This window comes from Notothenia coriiceps, unplaced genomic scaffold (assembly GCF_000735185.1).
Source record: "Notothenia coriiceps isolate Sejong01 unplaced genomic scaffold, NC01 NC01_scaffold00010091, whole genome shotgun sequence".
In the NCBI taxonomy this organism is placed as follows: domain Eukaryota; kingdom Metazoa; phylum Chordata; class Actinopteri; order Perciformes; family Nototheniidae; genus Notothenia; species Notothenia coriiceps.
Genome location: NW_011342792.1, coordinates 53,611 through 70,401, shown reverse-complemented (window position 1 = coordinate 70,401; position 16,791 = coordinate 53,611). Strand labels below are relative to the sequence as shown.

The window sequence follows — 16,791 nt, the reverse complement described above, 5'->3', positions numbered from 1 at the left end:
GGAAATGGGAGAAACCTCAGGGAGAGCAACAGAGGAGGGATCGGACGGACAGACGTGCAATAGATGCCGTGTGTAAATCGAAAAGATAATACATTTACAACATAGGTAGACCAAATGTTTATGTATAGCTTGTGCATTTTGGTTCGGTATTATTGCCTTTATGATACATCAATCTCGGTCCCGTGTGCTAACCTTTTCCCTCCGGAGCAGTGGAGGCAGCAAACAAAACAGAGAAGAAGAAGAAGAAGAAGAAGAAGAAGAAGAAGAAGAAGAAAACAGAAGGAAAGGCAGGCTCCCATGATGCATTGCACTGCCAACGTATGCAAACCAGGAACATGGCTACCGGTGCTTAACAGCAGCAATCCATCGTTACAAAACACTTATGAGGGTCTGACACAGTCTGTCACAGTGTCATATTTGCTGGTTCTCCGTCAGAGAGGAAAAGCCTTCGTAGAGTTTCCAGCTGAGGCTCAGAAAACACCGCTGTTCATCACAGACAGGTAACGATCAGTTGTCTCGGTCCACAGCTAACGTTAGCATCATCGCTAGTTACCATATCAATCCATTAAAATGTAACCTTTTGGTGTGATGTCCATGTAGAAACGACCCTTACATCATGACCAGGAATAAGACACCGTAACAGTGTTGTTATATTTTAGTTGTACGTTGTTGATATACACGAAGATTAACATCTCTAGTGTTTGCTAACGTAACGAGTCTAGGAGTCTTGACACGACTGCAGTTCTGTATGGAAATCTCTCATAGTATCATATCCAGAGGTGGAAGAAGTACTCCGATCTTGCACTAAAGCAAAAGGAGAAATACCAGAGTCTATGAATACTCTGTTAGAAGCAAAAGCCCTTCATTGCAAATATTACTCAAGTAAAAGTACACAAGTATTAGCATCAAAATACCTAAAGTACCAACATAAAAAGTACTTGTTATGCAGATCAATTTTCTAGTAATATATATGTTTTGATTATATTTATCACAACTGGTAAACGTGGAGCTAATTTAATTTACTTTGTATGCTGCAGGATAGCAAGTGCATTTACTCCAGGTTTAACTAAAGTCTTATTTATAACTTCTAAATTGTAGTACAGTAGAAGTACAAAGTGGCAAAAGATACGTACTAGTATCTGAAAATTGCACTTAATTACAGTACTTGATTACATTTACTTAGTTACTTTACACCACTGGAGGCAAGTAACATTTCCTCTTAATGTTTTTCTCAAAGCGAGGCTGGTTGGAGAAATGTAATCCTACCAGTCTACTGTTTTATTTGCTAAAGATTTTTCACCTGAATGACTACATAGATTTGTAAAGAGTGCCTCACTGTGAACACATTACACCTGTATGAGATCCTACATTTCATGTCCAACCTAATACAGTTGTGTTTTATACTGTACTGTTCCTGATTTTTCTTTTTATAGTAACAACAGTATCTTTAAACCTCGGTAGTACTGACTAACTTACTTAGTAAAAGAACAAGGCGATCCTAATACCATTTTAGATTAAATATCTTGGAGTCATATTGGGCTTAGCAAAAACTGAGGGGAAAAACTTCCCCAACTCAATAACTTTCACTTGAAACATACCCATCGGTGTAAATGATAAGGCTGGCGTTATCTGCTGGTATCGTGATTAAAGTTACATAACAAATACCAATACCCCCAGTGTGTTCTCTAATCCTTTCTGACCTTACTGCCAAGGCTGTGGCTCTAAGTCCCAGGCCCATGCATTCTTACATAATATGTACATCTTTAAAATAAATATATTTTTGCATCAAGAATTTACTGCAAAAGGACATTTTATGTATGATCTGCCTATATAAACCACAGTGCCAATTTTCTATGCATGGAAGGGACGGCATACAGATGAACGTTGTGGCTCCCTGATGTGTTTTCATATCCTCTGGATGACTAAACAGAGGTTTATAACACAAAGGAAAACAATATATCATGCTTTGGCTCCTTATTCTTCTAAGTAGGACCCATTTATTGTTGGTCTTTGTCTTTTCATGAAATATGTTGACATTTCATAGCATCAGACTGTGTAGGATTTAAAGCAGTGAATGTGAAACGATATCACAATCACGGCTGTCTGAATGTTCTGGTAATTGCTTTATTAATCATCAACTTTGTGTGTCCCAGTGCCACGGACAATAGAACACGTTGGGAAATTAATCTGAAATGTACAGCAATGTCTTTGTGGTGTACAAAAACAACATCTTGAATTAAAGCATAAGTGCTAATATAATCATATATGACTTTCCTTTCATCCACATTAGTGACATGCATTATCTGTGACCTCTAAAAGTTGCAGTAATACTCTGATGAATATTGAGATTACTTTCTGTATCATTCTGGGAAGGTCTTCTTGCAGCCTTTGCCCTATCTCTTGGCTGCAGCCTTCCTGCTGCTTTCATCCACCTGCCAGGCGAGGCGCAGTACACCTCAATCTAGCCTGCTGTCTTTGGAGCTGGGCCATGTTTATTTTAGATGACACCATCAAAGAAGTTTCCCTCACTACTTTGAAACAGAGATTTAAAGTTCAAATTCAGAAATGACAACCGACCTCATTAAATAATAGAAAATGTAACACTTCTATTAAAGGAGAATTTTCTGTTGAGACAATACAAAACAAATCTGTGATCTCAGTATTTGAAATAGTGCTCTGGTGTTGATACGGTTGTTTTACCATTATAGGCAATTATTAGATTGTTACCTTCAAGTTGTGTTTAGGAGTATTCATTTACAGGAGTATTTTGTGTCTTTTGATCAAGTTTAAACCAATGTTCCAAAGACCCTTTACCTTTCTCTTTCAGTGGGGTTCAACATGGCGAGTCCAAGGACCAGACGAGTTCTGAAGGAAGTGAGAACCCAAGAAGAGAATAATGTAAGTTGGTTACTCATGTGGCTAGTTTTCATTTCTTATTCAGAATAGTTTCACCTCTCTGGCATCTTATAATTCAGGTAGCAGGTGTTTGGGAGTCTTGCAAAGAAGCACCTTTCCACGATCAACGTTCTCCGCTCTCATCCATGTTCAGATAAATGCTGGGAGTAATTTTAGACGGGACTTTCACTGCCAGTGGACATCTTGTTGGCCTGCATCTCTGGCAATAACACCAGACAAAATACGTCTACTAAACTTAAAAATAAACTATATAAATAAGTAAACATATTTTTGTTCTGTTCTGTTTATCTGACCAAGAAAAAAACCATTTCTTTTATTTATTTATTTTTTTTATTTAGCCTCAAGACCTGGACATTCTATAAAATAAAATTGTTACTGTGGGATTACTGTTATCATTTTATAATGGGCTATTCAACTGACAAAGTCCGGAACATGCACAGCAGTTTTAACAGCTTGTAACCAAATGATTAGCATAAATAGGTTACATACATGCCCTGAAACAGATCAAGTATGATTCCTACAAATATGTCATTATAGTTTTCATTATATTAGTAGTTTATCTTGACCCAAAATGCAAAGATCAGATATCTGATATCATATCATCCTGTGGTTGGTTCATTTGCTTTAACACCAGTTTGCTTGGCAGACAAGGACCCATATTTTCTTTTAAATGTAGGCTCAGGCAACATTATCTTTTGTGAATTCATTTTTTTAGTTTTTTTCTGAGCAGATGTTAAAATGTATTCACTGTGCTTTATTTTTTTCAGCTATGTTATGAGTGTGGGGGTTTTAACCCTCAATGGGTTAGTGTAACTTATGGGATCTGGATTTGTCTTGAGTGCTCTGGCAAGCACAGGGGCCTGGGAGTCCATCTGAGGTAAGACAAGTGATTTGTATTATGGTTTTGATGATAGTTGAGTTCCTGCCAGGTCTGATAATGATCCCTTCTGTCTTATCTGCAGTTTCGTGCGCTCTGTCACCATGGACAAGTGGAAAGATATTGAGCTTGAGAAGATGAAAGTGGGAGGAAATGGGGAATTCCGCAAATTTCTCGAGCTCCAAGATGATTATGATCCCACCTGGAATTTACAGGAGAAATACAACAGCAAACCTGCTGCACTCTTTAGAGACAAGGTGAGGTGTGCACCACTTTGACCAGTTCCACAGTTTAACCAACACATTGTTCTCAATGCTGATGGTAGACTAGCATCGCCCCCAGTTCTTTTTTTATGATCTATTTGTGCTATGTATTTGTTTGATATGTTCACTGTGTACACCAACTGGAGGATGCTTGCTCTTTACCAAGCACACCAGAAAAGTGAACAAAGCATTTTTAAGTGACCGAATTAAATGAGGTGTCATTAACTAGGGATGCCAGTGATTATTCGAATATTCGTTACAGTCTCCATAATCGAATATTATTTTTAAAAATCGATTTTATTTATATATATTTTTATTATTATTTATGTTTTTTTGTTTTTTTTCTGGCTTAATTTCAACCAAAATATAGACTAATAAAATATAGCTAATAATAGTAATAGTATTAATAATTGTAAATTGCCATTGGTCACACCACCAGTTTGTTTTACTGTAAANACTTTTTCATGTGTCCCCTCTGTGGAAAGAGACTCTGAACGTTTCAGGAACAAAATATTCTCTCTTTAGACAGGTTTTTATAGAAATGGATCAGGACAAAAAGAGAGAATATTTTGTTCCTGAAACGTTCAGAGTCTCTTTCCACAGAGGGGACACATGAAAAAGTGGATTTTGCATTAAAAATTAATTTTAATGGAACTCTATAGGCCTTAGCTCTTATTTCTGCTTACACTCTGTGAGCAGAAACCCATTCAATCCTATGGGGACCGCCCTGTATTCAAACAGAGAAAACCTCCACACTTCTCTGCTCTTATTGCCCTGCTTCTGTCGCCCTAGACGACCCTCACCGGCACCCTGCCATGGAGGGCCGGTCAGAGGGTGCTTTCTGCAGCAAAGAGCCTCTAAAAAGGACCCTCTAAAATGGGAGCATGTGATTAAAACTAGGGCTGCTCGATTATGGCAAAAATCATAATCTCGATTATTTGGGTCAATAATTGATATCACGGCTATTAAAAAAAACGATTATCCATTTACTTTGAAAACATCAATTTATTGGAGAAAAAAAATGTGAACAGTATGTTTTTAATAGTTGATTACCCTGAACTTTAAGTATAATTCTACTGAAAAACCAATACATAAAAAAAATTATTTATTAAAAAAGTAATAATTATAATAAAAAAATAATCGTTTTATTTCGATTACGTTCTTTTCGTAATCGTTGCAAGCCATAATCGTAATTGCGATTTAAAATACGATTTATTGAGCAGCCCTAATTAAAACAGTCATTCTTATTCTTTATTAGGATCCGCATGAGCATTGGCTATTCTTCCTGGAGCCTCACACACACAACATTCATAAAAATACATAAAACAAAAGAAAACAGCTCATCATTTCATGCAATTTACAATACTATATGAAATGAAAACTAAAATGGTCATCCACTTTTAGCCATCACAAGTAATTGTACATAATAATACATACATAGCCACAGGCACAGTTCAATTATACTTTATAATACTGAGATAATGTTTTGGCAACCTTTTGAAATGTACTTGAGAATTTGCCTGAATGATTATGGACCGGAAAATAATTCCCGGCTCTGTGACTGTTTTCTGTTTCATATTTGATTTAGATTTGGGTAATAAGAACCTTCCTTCTATTCAGATACTTCAATTTATGATTAATAATTAAGTTATTTTAACAAAGCTTGGCACTTTCTCCCCAGTTATCTCTTCTACTTTGAGGATGCTTTCCCCCCTTCTGTTCACACTGTTACTTTTGATTATCAGTCAGACACCCTGCTGGTCATTTTAAAGGCTATGAGAACCAGAATCTACCTGGCAACAGTGTTTTTTTTTGGACACCCTCGAGTTCAGGGCGTTCCGAGCTGAATAAGACTTTCAAATGACGCCAAGACGCCCCCCTGGCAGAAACGCTGCCTGGCAATATATGTGATCAATAGGCGCGTTCACACAGCAGTACTTTTCCCACTTTAGTTCCGAAATTTTGCGTTCACACCAAAAAAATCCGGAACAAAAATTTGTTCATGAGAACCTTTTTTACCCCCTTTTCCGTCCCTGCTAGAGAACAGGGACTTTCGTGGGAGAAAAAGGTTCCTATTTCTGATTGGCTGGGTAGATTGCAAACCACGCCCCGTAAAACTCCCAAAAGGTTTTGTGAAGCCGCCATTTTATTATCCTCGCATTATCATTATTAGCATTAGCCCAGCGCACGAACGCAGAGAGACTAACTTATGGCAACACGGAATAAGTGTTCTACTGAAGCCAGTCCCCAACTCCGGGGACTTCCGGCTGGGGACTTCGGGTGGCAGTATACGCCGTGAAGTTGTTTGCGGCCTGCCAGTAAACCCAAAGCAGCAGCAGAAGAAGTGACGTCAGCGGCTTCATTTGCGTAATCTTCACTCAGGGAATTATTCCGGTGTGAACGCGATCTACTAGATGGTTCCGGAACTATAGATTTCCGGGAACTATTCCTGGGAAAAGTACTTGGTGTGAAAGCGCCTCTTGCGATTGACGTTTTTTTTAATATCATGATTTTAATTGTATCATTTCTAGTATACGGGTCACATTGTGAGTACAGATGTGGGAAGATGTATTGCTAGGCTTACGGCCCGTCCAAACAGCGGCGTGCGTTGAAAGCTTCACCATTCACTTTCAATGGGGTGATGTCACTTTTCGCCGAACTGCATTGTGGGAAGCGGAGCTTTGCTGGCGTGGCTCGCTGCAAAAGTTGAGCATTGTTCAACTTTTGAAGCCTCGGCAGAAGCGTCAGCCAATCAAATCATATGCCAGTACAAGCTCTAGCCAATCAAACCGCTGCTTGTGTGTCCGGGGCGGGAGATTCATGTGATTGGTTGTTGGTGGAGTTTCAGACACGCCCACCGGCAAGCGACAACGCATGCCGCTGTGTGGACGGGCCGTTACTGTAAAGAAGTGGGGCTCCTGACAAATAAATTATACAAACACACTTTCTCTGCAGCTGCTGTGAGAGAAACTGAAAACAGTTTAGAGGCTTTTTTATTGGGTTGGCAGCTGTGAAAAAGCAAGTGACCTTTTATTTTGTTTGATTTGTGGAGTTAAACAAACAACCACTAGGAGGAACACGTCGTAAACTTAGGTCTCATTTGGATAAAATCAACACATGAAATGCACCACTTCTCTCTAGGAGCAACAAGAATGCTGCTGAAGTAAGGGAAATAAAACTAGCATTACATATTTTCCCTTTTTTTAAGGATAAGTTAGTTGCTCATAAGTCAATATACTAACTTAATCATGGAAGTTAGTCTTCTAGGTCGGATGTCTGCTTTGTTTATTTGTCCCATCAACAGTACAGCCTGATAACTTGAGGCTAAATTCCTCCCAAATGTTTGTGTAATTTAGCTCCAGCTGCAGAGACGTCCAGACCAACACGCTATCTTTATCTTTTCCTCCATTAGTAGAAACCCACTCCCATGAATTTGGATTAACCTGATTTTTGAGCTGTGTGCGTTTAGATCATCGGAGTTGAAAGAAAAGTTAAATGGTGACAGAAGTTGTTGTTTCCTTTGTTTGTTCTAAATGTTATTTGGCTGTGAGTCCTGGAGTGCTCCTGAGTTTTAGGGCTACAGTTGGTGGTTTCCACAGTGATTCAGTGTTTGGTGTAGACGCACAAATCAGCCAGGATGTGGATTGTTAGTCAGTTGGACACTTTTGTCTCAGCACTTTGTTGTCGAGGTGTTCGAAGGCTTTGATTCATGAACGTACCCTCCTCTATTACACTTGTTCACACTAGTAGCGACAAAGCAACAAGCTACACGTCATTTATCATTTATAATGGAAGCTGGTGACAGGAAGCAAACTGTGGTGCTGTGTGACGATACAAATCAAATGTAGCTGGCCTTAACTTTTTTTCAGTGCTCCAATGGAAAAGCATCAATGTTTTTTGTTTTGTTTCACCATTTACCGTCCTCTTTTCTCTCCCCTCAATGCCTATTCTGTACTAGGGTTGCCAGAAACTGACCATGATCAAAATCGATTATTCGGCAGCCCTGGCGAATAATAATCGATTATTCGATTATTCGACCGACCGACCGCGGGAGAGAGAAAAAAAAACTCAGACAAAAGGATTTCCGTTGTTTGTTTCATTTAACTTCCTTTGGACTTGTAAGTTCGAAGTAGTTCCACGAGGAGGAACTCTTTTTACCTGCCGTTTTGTTCATCTTTAGTCGCACGTGTGAGGGAGAGGGGGGGTGGGGGCGGGGTCGGTGTGTAGCGCTGCAGCAGCAGTCTGCTCTGCACTTAGGCTTCCTCCAAGTTTACAGTAAAACAAACTGGTGGTGTGACCAATGGCCATTTACAATTATTAATACTATTACTATTATTAGCATTAGTCTATATTTTGGTTGAAATTAAGCCAGAAAAAAAAAAAAAAATACATAAATAATAATAAAAATATATATAAATAAAATCGATTTTTAAAAATAATATTCGATTATGGAGACTGTAACGAATATTCGAATAATCGAATAATCACTGGTATCCCTAGCAGATACTGTAGAAAGTAAACGGGTTTGTCAGTCTCTCAGTTTCTGTTGAGTGTTCAGTGGTACACCAGAGGAAGTCAGCTGTAAAAAGCACAGCTTAAAATAAAACTGGAGTAAAGTAAATGAAAGTGAACTCCACACTGTCTGAGGTATCGTTGTGGTTCTGAAGCTGAGCCGAGTCTGAGACATGAAACAAGCAGTGAGGAGGTGATGACGGATATACAGAGTGACGGAGGAGTGAGAAGTGGACGCAGAGTCACACGGGACATGATGGAGGGGGTGCAGGACAAGGAGGGCGACACAGGGATCAAGAAAAACAGCAATAAAATGGTAGGAAAACATTAATTATTTGATTAATATAATCTTCAAAAAAAGGCCTTTTGGACCCGACTGGCTCCAGAGCAGACTCAGAACACAGAGAAGGGATTTCGGATGTTGGAAATGGAGATTGATTTGTTTGAATATTATTTAAGTGAGCAGATAAAAGATTTTACTGTAAATATATAATCTGTAACCTTCCACAGAAATAGAATTGAGATCCTTTATTCCTTTTTTCGATTCACAAATAAAAACTGGATTTCCAAATGCCTGATTTAAAGTGGGAAATGTTAGAAGGATAATCACTTGTAAATCAATTTGATGTGTTGACATGTTCTCCGAATTTGTTGAATTTTTCGTGTCTCTGCAAATCCATTTTGCAACATTTGTTTTTAAGTTTTTTCTTTTTGCATTTGTTGAAAATGTTTTTTAGGTGTTCAAACTAATTAATACCGAGACAAATGTACCTCTTTGGTTGGTGCTGAGGAAAAGGGTGAACGTGCTGCTTTGCTTCCTGGTGTTGAAACTGACATGAGCAGTGGAAAAACAACAAACAAGGACAAATACAAATATGTGGGACCTAACCTAAGAGGCATTATAAGAGTCAGTGTAAGAGAAGAAATAAGCCATCAAGCAGACTTTGAGAACATTTGGAGCAGAAGAGAGAGATGGAGATGGAAAGAGAAATGGATGATTGATAGAAAGAGACGGAGGAGAGAAGAGTCCGGTTGCACAATCAGTTGTTCTGCTTCACTTCAGAGAGAGCTGAAGGTCAGTGAACCAAACTAACCCTTCACTTAATGTCCGGCTGACCCTCTCGGCTCCAGACAGCTCATTTAATATCTCCTGGATCTCAGCGGGGGGAAACGAATGTTGTCAGAAGGATTGTAGTTGTGTGTGTCGATTTGAAAGATATTGCTTACACGACAGTAGGAGGTTTCAGAGTTTGAAGTTGCTGGAAGCTTTTTCTGACAGTTATTTCAAATCTGAAAATCAATGTAAAGGAACAATAACAGAAGAGTAGGTTTCGAGTCTCAGGAGGTTAATACAAGCAGGTTTTTATCCTATAGTTTCCCAAATATGTTGAACAGAGCAGATTTATTTAACGGTAAGGCAGGGAAAACATTAGGCAGGGTGTGTTTATGTTAACAATCAAGAGTAGTCAACACGTTCACCGATACATAATAAGCCCTCTTCACAAATGTAACTGGGCTATGAGGATGATAGCTGAGTGTTGTACGGCTTCAAGTCACTTTTAATTAAAGGATACATAATTTCTTTACTGAAATGTCAGAAACAAGTTGATCCTAGTTCCTCAAATTCCAAGGTGATGTCTTAAGGTGTCTTGTAATGTCAAGTTAAAAAACTAAAGATATCAGGAAATCGCTGCTTATCAAAAATATCTGGGAGTTATTGTTCTGTTAATGAACGAACCGGTTAGTCACGTCATCAATGCAACTTGTGATCGTTTCAGTGTCAACTCTAAATGAAAGCATCACACACCATACATTGTGTTGCCTTCACTGTTAGAAGTATTGCCTTATTCCAGGCCTGGACTGGCCCGGGAGGACCGGGAGGTTTCCCGATGGCCTGGATGTCGAGTGTAATTAAAGTGTTCTTTAATTACTGCAAATGACATTGGGTACATTCAAAGGCGGCGATTGTTACCCGTATATCTGTGACATTCGGTCACGAGAGTGTAACATGATATGTGAGTCGGTGTGTGTGTCGTTGCGGAACGACTTTGACTGGTCCTGTGCTTAGAGTGGGTGTGTGTCTAGGTTTGTGATAGTGTTGTTCGCGTAGGAGGTGTGTGGTGTAACTTGTCTCTTTATGTCGTGTCTGGGTGTGTGCCAGTGCTTGTGTCGCTCTGAGTAGATACCCTGTAGTGTAGGAAGAGGAACTAGGTTCTAAGTTCTGTTCGATGTATTCGCTTCTCTTACAAGGGTATTGTAGTATTCTGTCTCACCTTCTACCTTGTACCTTTGGTCCACCGTGTTTTCCATTTCGACAGGAAAAAGAAACAACAAAAGTTTTTTTTTGTTTTTCAACATAAAAATCAAAAAAAAAATTGGATATGAGATGACTGTAAAATTTGAAAATCTGTTTTACGGAGCAACCAGAATTAGTGTTGACTATCGTTATTGTACTACGGAGAATAATGACAACAACTTGCCTCGGTCTCCCGACACAGTGTTTGGGTATGGGTACGGGGGACTCACCGTCTTCTTTCTTGGTGTAGGTGGAGATGTTTTGCTTTACCCAGTGACCACGTCGAAACGTAAGATTGTGTGGTTTCGCAGGGCGGACAGGGAGATGACAGACAGTTGGTCAGACAACACCTACGCGCGTAGGGTCATATTATTTCGATCTTGACCTGTTGATGGTTTTGTAGTTATAGGTAGTATTGAGGTAATGGATACAAGAACGGTACCTCTCGTTCTAGGTGACGGACCTTCCTCTCACGTGTTACAGTTGAAGGGTACCGAATCGTTCAGCGAGTATTCGTTTAGTTGCTGTATAAGAACAGATATCTGTGTTGGGTTACTCTCCCGCTCTCGCGTGTATAAGATACATCTCTGATATACACGTCGAACGGCTCAACCGATACTACAACACAAGCATGTACAACAGTCCAGCGACAACCACACACACACACACACACACACAACACACACACACACACACACACACACACACACACACACACCACACACACACACACACACACACACACCACACAACAACACACACACACACACACACAACACACACACACACACACACACACCACACACACCACCACACACTACTCTGTATTCTCTCTCGTCAGAATCACGATGGGGGAGAAGTACACACGACTCTTTTACACTTGACGTTCACCCCACATCAAAAAAATGATCTGGAGTTCAGTACATATGGTTTCGCTTATCCTCAACATGTTACAAACTCAAAAAGATAACCAGTGTTTTATGAGACTTACGTCATTCTTACTCACCAGAATATCAACAATATAAACTAAAGGACAACGCATCCAACGCGCAAGCACATGAAACCTTGACCGTTGAATAAATCGGCTGAAACTAGGTCAAGTGTTAGTATATGTCTAGACTTAAACCAATAAAACGCCGTGAAATCGATGGTACGTACTATGTTTGTGGAAAATTTATGAACACGAAAGATTTATAGAGAATAACCTAATAGAGTGATTTAGTGTGGGACGAAAGATATTAAATCAAGCGGTAATTGAAACTAATATTAGATTAACTACTTACTGTCACACACCATGATGAACGGGGCAGCTACCGAACAACCTCGGTTTAATCCCAGTCTACCGTCGCTAAACTTGGTGGTTTTTCCTATGTTGTACTGTTCCTACATAGAGATGGACATACTTCGCATTTACTCTGAGACCTGTTGCTTCTGGCAAAATTATAGACTTATGTCTGTGTCCAAGTTCACAGTAAACTTAGAGGACGAGCCGGGGTAGGAGACGATGTCCCCCCGCCCTGACTACGGGTTAATAGGGTTATAACAGTCGCGGCTGATTCAAACTAAATGGGAAAAACCACTTAGTGNGATATTGATTTGTGCATTAATATTGCAATGTTGATACCATTTTGCCGATATCCATGCAACCAATCGCTTGTTTCTGTTTCGTCTCGTCCTCTGTAGGAGCTGGAGGGCCTGAGCTCCAGGGAGGTTCAGAGGATCCGCCTGCCCGTCACTCAGGGGGGGGAGCTGGACGCTCTGGCTGTCTGGTTCCAGCTCCACCTGGACGAGGACAGCAGTCTGTCCACCGGACCAGAGGAGGACACCTGCTGGGAGCAAGCCATCTACCCTGTCCACAGCACCAAGGGTGAGACTCAATAGACTTACAGGGAGACGCAAGGGCAAACATCTACGTGTGTTGTCTTGTGTCCAATGAGCATGGTCCATGTGTTACAGTGTGGCCAGGGAATTGTCCTTGAATTGTTTTTGACTTCTAATAACCTTAGCATGTTTAGAATAGCTGCAATAAAGTTGATTTTATTATCAGCTCAGCTTGCCTGCTGTGATTCATCCTGCATTTCCATGTTACATCAGATGAGGGCAGTGTGCGTTGTAGACTACAAACAGCACTAAAGATGGTTAACTGTTAAATAATGCCAAGAACATTTGGAGGAAATAATCACTACTATTTTATAGGGTGCCAGAAACTGACCATGATCAAAATCGAAAATCGGACAGCCCTGGCGAATAATAATCGATTATTAATACTATTATTATTATTATTAGCATTAGTCTATATTTTGGTTGAAACTAAGCCAGAAAAAAAAAAAAATACATAAATAATAATACAAATATATATAAATAAAATAGATTTTTTTAAATAATATTCGATTATGGAGACTGTAACGAATAATCGAATAATCACTGGCATCCCTAGTGCCTACTACCTTACGAATAGAGACTTAGCTGATGATAAATGTATCTGTTCTTCAAACGAGCGCTTTATGTACTGTTAAGCTTGTCAAAATGTCATAAATGGTGTCTACATTTGGAAGATATATGACTAATGTCAGAAAAGGATTGTCTTCATTGAGCTGGCAGTGCCTAGAAGGAAAGGTAATGCTGAGAAGGAAATAGACAGACATGGGTTATAGTTTTAGGGATTGAAATGAATGAGAAAGAAGGAGTATGGAGGTAACTTGTGAAGATGGATACGACAAGTAAGTCGCTCTACGCTTAATGAGTGGGGAAGATGGAGTAGAGAAGTGACAGAGTGAGAAATGAAGATGGAGTTTGGCCAGTGGACAGGATGCACAAGATCCACTGGCTGACTGAGTGATCCAGGAGAGGAGAAAGAAAGGAAGCCCAGACTGATGGAGCATGTGGCTACCTGCTTTGTTGGGCTGATTGATGGTGGACAGGTTAGAGAGGTAATGCAGGTCAGGGTGGTTTAATTTAGACACTTAAAACTTGCTTAGCATAGGCTAATTCTCTATGACCTTCTCTGAGTTGTTAGAGAGATTTCACATTATATCCCCATTAATCATGTTGAGTTAACTCACACCAGCTGGATACCACAGTGTTACAGAACTGCTAGTCCATGCTGCGATAACAAATAATGTTGATGTTTAAAGAATGACCTTTGAAGTGTCCTTTCGTTAAGTGCACCGTGATGCCATTTCCCCCATAGAAAGCGCAGGGTGAGGGCTGTTAGCGGTATTAACAATAATTGTGTAAGGAAAGGGGCTGATGCTCGAGGATGGAGGCGTAAACACACAGCTGTGGATACCATGGGTGCATATTAGTTGTGTTTATACTAGATTAGTATCTGGACAATAGGCGCTTTCACACCAAGTACTTTGCCGTACTTAGTTAATCAAAGCTTAGTTCATCAAAACTAAAGAGCAGATCGCATTCACACCGGAATAAGTCCCTGAGGTAGGGTTAGGCAAATGAAGCCGCTGACGTCACTTCTTCTTCTTCGTCTGCTTTGGGTTTGCTGGCAGGCCGCAAACAACTTCACGGCGGATACTGCCACCCGAAGTCCCCGGCGTTGGGGACTGGCTTCAGTAGAAAATGATAATAATGCTAATGAGAGGATAATAAAATGGCGGCTTCACAAAACATTTTTTTAGTTTTACGGGGCGTGGTTTGCAATCCGCCCAGCCAATCAGACCTCATTCACACCAACGGTGTTTCAGGGCCGGTTTGGAGCTGGAGCTTTTTAAAGCACCGGGTTTTCCTGTTAACACCGCAGCGGAGCAGCCTCTTAGCTCCGGAATCCAGTTTGTTTCAAGCACCAGAAAATTGTCCGGCCAGAGCAAAAGCACCGCATACGTCACGCTTACGTCGAGGCGGGGGCAGGGGCGGGATCAACTCCTGAACAACAACAAAAAGCTGGCGTTTTATCCAGTTTGTACACAACGATTGAGAAACTTAACAAGCAGCAGTTGTCCACTGAAGAGACCAGCTACCTACTGGGAATCTGGTCTTCCGAAGAGGTACAGAGGAAGCTGGAGCACAATCGGCCATTGTTGTTGTTGTCGGTTTCAGCTGTGAGGGGTTTCCGCGCGGTTTGGCTTTATGAAGCAGGCACGCAAACGGTTACGTCAGGACGCAAACGATGACGCAATAATGACGCAGCACCAGTCGGACTCTGGGCAGTGTGCAAAGAGCCCGAGCTAAACCGAAGAACCGGTTCTGAACCTGAAAAGCTCTAGCACGGAGCTTGAACCGGAGTTGCGTTGGTGCGAATGAGGTACTAGAGCATTTTTTTAAACAGGGCTGAAACAGAGGGGATTATGGGATGCTACAAAGTAGGACCGCACGATATTGGAAAAAACGGACTTTGCGATATATTTTTCCCCCCCTGCGATATATATATTGCGATATGAAAAAATACTTCTTTTTTTTTTCGCAAACCATGCTTTCTTGAAACCCTTTTTCTACACACACATATTGAATTCGTAGTTTTAATTATTATTAATGTCCTGTGTACACCTATCACATACCAAATGTTTAACAAAAAAATTAAAAAGGGTCAAGTCCAGGTGTATAAGAGAGAAAGGTTATTTATAGGTTGACAAACGTGGGGGTGTGACTTCGGCATAATGTAAAAACCATTTGATACCGAAAAAGACTTAACTGAATAAATAGAACCCTGATGCGTTTATAAATGTTGTTTCGTCGAATCGCCAACTCGCTCTTCTAAACATATATTTTTGTTTTGTATCCTGTTGTACCTGTCCTACTTTATTCCATTTTTTTATTTGACATGTAATAATTTATTTGGTTTAGTCTGTCCTTTTCTCATGCGGGGACACCACTCGTTTCGGCAACATGTACAACCTACAGAGTGGGTGTCCTGACCACGTCGCTCATATCGAATTATAACTGTGATCCATTCCCTACATGCAAGAAGGACAGAGCCCCCACTGCTACCCTTGGTCGAGATTGCAGAGTTTGTGGTGGTCCCACACTGGTCGGTCTTTCGGTGCCCACTGCCCTCATGTCCTAGTAGAGAGCGAAGCGTGCGAGGACAAGAGAGGAGTGTCTACGCTTCAGAGCCAAGTTTGAACTACTCGACGTCTGTTTAATGTGTATTTTGATAAGGAGTCGTGTCACCGAGTCCCTAATCGAGAGCGTGGGTATGCATCTTTATGACAAATAAACAATGCCAATCGTCGACATAAGCTATTTATCCGAGTTGTTGGAACAAGTTAGTCCTGATAGTCTTTCATTCTAGTATCACCCTTTATAAGGATGGTTTGACGTTTACTATCGTTCATTAGTAAGGTTTATTAAACTACCCTTATTAATAATACGTTATGCAATATGGACCACCAAACCTCGTTGGTGTAACAAAAAAAAATACATATTCAGGGGAAATAAGACAAAAAAGTAATTGAATATAATCCAGAGTCTATATAGTTTTTGACAAATCACAAACCGGAAGCTTTATGATTTGTACTAGTACGAATACATCACTCCGCATGCTATACAGAACCAAACACTGCTATTAGGCTATACGCGTACGTCCTGCAACCGTTAAGAAATTGTAATTTTTTTATATATTATAAACAAAAGTTTTTATAATAAATAAAAATCCTGCCACGCTATAATTCAACCGCTTTACTTGAGTTTGGTGCAGTACAATGTTAAAGAAACGACGAACCGATGTTTTTCCCTTTTGACGCGAGAGTACACCCCCATGACCTCACTCACTGTCGTTGGTGTTTAAGTGTAAAGTTTAGAGATTCGTTGTCCCCTGGGCCCTAATTTCCATTTTTGGCCTTAATTTCAACGAGTACCTAAAGAAGGTCAGCCGCGACGAATTGGCTCGATCGAGTCGGAACAACGAGCTATTGAATTCTAGGTCTGCATCACTGATGTAGAAGTAGCCAATTTATACAATCTTTATGGTTAAA

At 40.2% G+C, this 16,791-nt stretch overlaps 1 long non-coding RNA gene across 1 annotated transcript in view; it reads left to right on the top strand.

Annotated features, from left to right (window-relative positions):
* Positions 1–251: 251 nt before the first annotated feature.
* Positions 252–16,791, top strand: part of LOC104945850 (uncharacterized) — a 16,921-nt gene continuing 381 nt past the window's right edge. The window contains exons 1-4 of the long non-coding RNA XR_798376.1: positions 252–500; positions 2,828–2,898; positions 3,684–3,793; positions 3,879–4,074. This is a non-coding gene — a long non-coding RNA (uncharacterized lncRNA). The remainder of the gene's footprint in view (positions 501–2,827; positions 2,899–3,683; positions 3,794–3,878; positions 4,075–16,791) is intronic.